At 46.2% G+C, this 4,907-nt stretch overlaps 1 long non-coding RNA gene across 1 annotated transcript; it reads left to right on the top strand.

Annotated features, from left to right (window-relative positions):
- The first annotated feature begins 2,722 nt into the window (after positions 1-2,722).
- On the top strand, positions 2,723-3,341 carry LOC105276434. Its single transcript, XR_003406719.1, has 2 exons — positions 2,723-2,803; positions 3,127-3,341. It is a non-coding gene; the product is annotated as an uncharacterized LOC105276434 (long non-coding RNA).
- The last annotated feature ends 1,566 nt before the right edge of the window (positions 3,342-4,907 follow it).

A 4,907-nucleotide genomic window follows, 5' to 3' on the forward strand; every position in this document is an offset into this window, starting at 1 on the left:
AGCAGGAGAATGTCAAAACATGATAGTATATGATAATACGGTGGATGTATGGTCGCGGAAAAGAAGCGGGAAAAAATAGAAGAGAGAAAGACAGATTGCACGGAAGAAATCACGGATACCGGAAACTTGGCGATATCCTACTGATTAAATTAACATCAATCTACATTTAATATTAATTCGCGTATCGCGCTCGATGAAAATTTACGAGCGCGCGGGCGAAGGTTGCTGCGACTTCCACGCGAGCTACCACCATCGACGTTATCACTAATTAACGTCAATATACAGAAATGCAGAGATAAGGAGCGCCCGTATAGCCGTGTAAGTGTAAGTGCACCGTGATCGCGATGTAAGGCATATCTTGACAAGAGTTGCGCTCGCGCAACAGCGATTCTATTTTTATCCGGCTGCTTCCTCGAATATGCAAGACGATCATGATGAGATCGGGAAGCTGCGATCTCAATCAGAGGCTGAATTTGCCTTCGCACGTAAACGTGATGGTTGATGTCGAATTTGCGGTCGCGATGGCTGACCCAGCAATTTAGGACACCATCGTGTGGCGAAAATGGCGACCATTGACGAATCACAGAGCGAATTCCACGGTCAAACAAGGCGACTTGCATCATACGCATTGTTTTGTGCGATTGAAGCAATTATTGGTGACAACAACTGCGACAATCTGGCAAGTGATCTCTTGCGACTCGCAAGAGTGCTTTTAGGAAAGAATTAAAATCCGCATGAGGTATTCGAGGAACCTGGCTATCATCTAAATCATCTAAGGACACCATACTCACGTGTTATCAGTCAGTGCTCGACATACTCGTCCCGCGGGAACTTGCGTTCGACCAGGAGATCTTCGGGACGTGAGAACACACGATCTCCGTCTTCTCTTCTCTTCTTTGCGGCACTCCGTGTCCGTTTAATACGATTGCGCACGATTTCGCGTTTCTCACTCGTACCTCTCACTCTTTCTCGCTCCCGCCTGCGCGATGATAATTAAACGGCTGAATTTCTCTTTCGCAGGTAACTGCTAGCAACGTGGATCGCTGAAGATCTCGCGCAGAAAATCGTGAGCGATCTGCCCCATACCGCGCGGACCTCCGATCGCGATCTCCGTCGGCACGAACACTTGCGAAATATACTCTGCCAGACCGAGTGATCGTCCCTCCATCAGCAGGCGCCTCCCATCATTTGTCTCACGATTGTTTCAGGTATATTGTTGCAGGTATGAGTCAGTGAAGAAATAAAAGCTCGAAGGGAGTTTGAGGGAAACGGCGTCGACGTGCCACTCGCACTGAATCACCACCAGCCGAGTTCTACCTGTCAAATTCCGAGATTCCTATCTACTGTAGAACGATCTTCTCTCTTCCCGGAAGGACACCCACTTTTTTGCATACCGCGTCTCCACACTTCATGAAAACTTCATCAGGTCTTTAGCAGAAAACCCATCCTCGAAAAACTTGCTCCGAAAATCTTGGGCATTCATATACGAAGTTTTTGCTAAACACCATATGACTGGAGGATCGAGATTCCTGTTTTTGAGTTTCACTTTCGAGCGTGTTGAGATCCAAACTTTAATCATAAATAGTTTCAATACAAGTTTTGTGTAAATCGAGTTCTACAAAATTTATTTTATGTAATCTCACTTTTCTTTTTAAGGCGATACCGGCGACCTCAACTCTGTCGGAACGTTAATAATTGCACAAACTACCCATAGTATGTAATAGTACAGTAGTAGACTGGATTCGATCAATCCACTTTGTACGATATTCATCAATCGTCCGTATATCTTCTTTCGTTTCGGTGCACTGTCAATTCTTGAAGTGTATTCTTCACCGTCCATCCCCTAACGCGTTCGCCACTTGAGAAAAACCAGCTTCAAGATCGCACCGTCACTTTCAGCTTGGATTTCTCCGGGAACCATCGCTTTGGCACCACTGCAAAAACTTCCCTCAAAATTCAAGTCTGCCAATGTATCGCGTCCGTCGTACGTTGTCAAGGTTCCTCCGATCTTCAGGGTGCACAGAACGAGCCGCGGGGTTGCGCACTCGCGTCGGCACTCGGGTAAGTACTCGGATAACGCACTGGGACCGCCTCGGGGACGTGGTGCAGCCGGTGACTGCGTCTCTGAAACTGTCCCGAACAGTCACTTCTCCCGCCGGAGCGACGCTGAGGGCGAGGAGAAGCGGGAGGTGCGGGCGGCAGCTCGGACGACTCGCCGAGCCGAGTAGGGTCAGGCCCGGCGAGGAGGGATGGGACCGCGGCGAGCAAGGGAAGAGGGTCAGGTATCAAGAAAGAAGGGGCGCCGGGGAGGACCGACCGGACCCTCGATGACCGGACTGAGGCGGTCCTCCGGTGCTGATCACGATAACTCTCAGGGGCGGAGCGAACGACGCCCACGTGAGGAAGCCGGGGCCCCGAGCGTTCAAGGGGGCGGCGACGGCACGTTCACTCGGGGGATCGATTTTCATAAAAATCTTTTTTCACCCGGCCTCTCCTCCCCGAGTCCGTCTGCGTTTCTCTTTCTTTCTTTCGTCCTCTCTTCTGTCTTTCTCGCTTTTTCTCTTCCTCCCTCTCGACGACGGCCGTCGTTGGCGTCTCCTTTCCACCTTGTCGCGCCTATAATGTCCGACCAGATCGGACGTGGATAAGAAGGCACGCCGGGTCGTTCCTCACAGATATCTTCGGGTATCCACACCGCCTTGAGTCTGACTTATGGACTACCTCGGTACACCGTCCGAGGCTTTTTGGCTCGCGAGTGAGCGAGCTTTTTTCCACGCGGCTGCGTGTCCCTGCGTGTCTATGTGTACGTGCGATCTCAGCCGTGGTTCGATATAATTCTTTATTCTTTTCATTAGCACGAAGTAATGTTCTGTTTTAATCAGTAAGTTCAATGCGCGTATTGTAGTAGGCTTGATTCGTGTCTAAATCAATTTATATCGAAGATTTCATGTACTTGTAGCGGATGCTGATTTATACAGTCTCTAAAATATGTTTTATATTCAAATCTAAATGAAGTTTAAGAACGAAGCAACAAATATTATAACAGAGACTCTAGACTGAACGCAGATAATTCTCATATAACTAATAGTTCAACTTCAGCGCCGGATTTTTCTCTTTTTGTTTTAGGTATCACGAACTTCGTTTCACTGATAACAGATTTGCAGTCTGAGAAAGTTATTTAACAATGGAAAACACGAGATTAGGGGAAAAATTGCATGGCTCACGCACCGTCGGAAACTGTGAGATCGCGCCGTCAGGATCTCCGCTGAAACATGTACGAATCAGGATAAGCATAATGTAACACGAATAAAAACTGTAATATAAATCTGCGAGGAATTTCATGAATTTATTTTTTATTTGCAAGACTGTTTTTATTCCCCCACGTTAACCGCATCGATATCGGCGCAAGATGTCAAGCGGTATTTCACGTAACGTGGAGTACACTCATCCGAACGAAAGAGAGAGAGAAAGCAACGATTACTAATCAGGCTCGTCGTTATTCAGCGAGCGGGACACGGCGAAAAAATACGAGCGCAGCTCTCTTCGTTAATTGGAAACTCGAGGTTAATTGCCGGTCGATTAGGCCGCGATTATTCGCGTTTATCGCCGTTACTCACAATAAATCAGTCACCCGCGCGCAGATAAACGCACGCGGACTTTGCGGAACGCGGCTCTTGGAGTTGGTGGGTGCTCCAGCCACCAACGTGCGACTAGACGTTTCTCGTTTCGTCTCTCCCGATTGTTGTAGTCGCGGCTGCGATTAACGCGAGATTTACTTGGCTTAATGCGGAGGCTGAAACGGATACTGAGGGCGAAACCTTCGTCGAACGCAGAAGACAGCTGTGGGAAGATTTCGTGGTAGCGTACTGTGTGCGCGAGATTATCATTGTTATTATCTTTATTAATGAAAAAATGATTCCTCTAAGAATCATGAAGGAAATGGAATACACGGTATACATATTGCATGAGTGCAACAGAATAAAAAGTATTATCTTGGATGTGATTTACGAAATAATTACAAAGCGAAAATTAGCATCATTAAAGACTGCTAATTTACCATTTAGCATTCTTTCTTGAGCAGTAACCATTTGAAGAATTGTGCAATAATTGCCGTTCGCTCAAGAACTCGAAGGAATCCACAGAGTTTCCCGACAACTATTCAGCGGGGAACTAAATTTAACGGATTCCGAGTTAGAAATTACAATGAGACGCGAGGCGAATTTTGCGTTCTCATTATTTTACGATACGAAAAGAAATCTTATCTGTGAACTTGAGGATAATGCGCAGTCGATTATTACGTATATGTATGATGCATAGAAGACAGCGCGTGTATCTCATCGTGACAATGTACCGCTTATTAGGAATGCAACGCTATGTTTCTTACTATGAATTACAAACATCGCGATTATGATCTCTGATATGCACAAGCTGAAAACGCGTCCGCGAGTCCGAGGTATTATCCACTTTATAGCCGTCAGGCCTGAGTGTCGTAATGAAGTTTCTTCAAGTTTCTGCATCATTGCATGTAATGTTCCGCCGTCCATCGTAAATCGCTGCTTCAAATATCACTAGGCAGTCAACTGTGAAGGCATTACGACTCTTTGGCCTGTCTCACTAGATTTTCCAATGTGGAGATTGTTGTAAAGGTCCAATCAATAATTCCGAACGATTGATTAAAGCTGCTATCCGCCTCGCTATTAGTTTACATAATTATCTATCTGCACGCATGTTACACGAAAATTTTAACTGCGTCCTTATCCATTACACGTTAACTCTCTTTGAGAAAAGGCACGTTATACGATTCGCCGTTTCAAATAGAAGCAAGATCACCATCAATGCGATCAATATATCTTATTAATACGCTCAATTAACTTCACTAAAATACAGCCACGTACGACATACATGCG

Source organism: Ooceraea biroi, chromosome 6, assembly GCF_003672135.1.
Source record: "Ooceraea biroi isolate clonal line C1 chromosome 6, Obir_v5.4, whole genome shotgun sequence".
Lineage (NCBI taxonomy): Eukaryota > Metazoa > Arthropoda > Insecta > Hymenoptera > Formicidae > Ooceraea > Ooceraea biroi.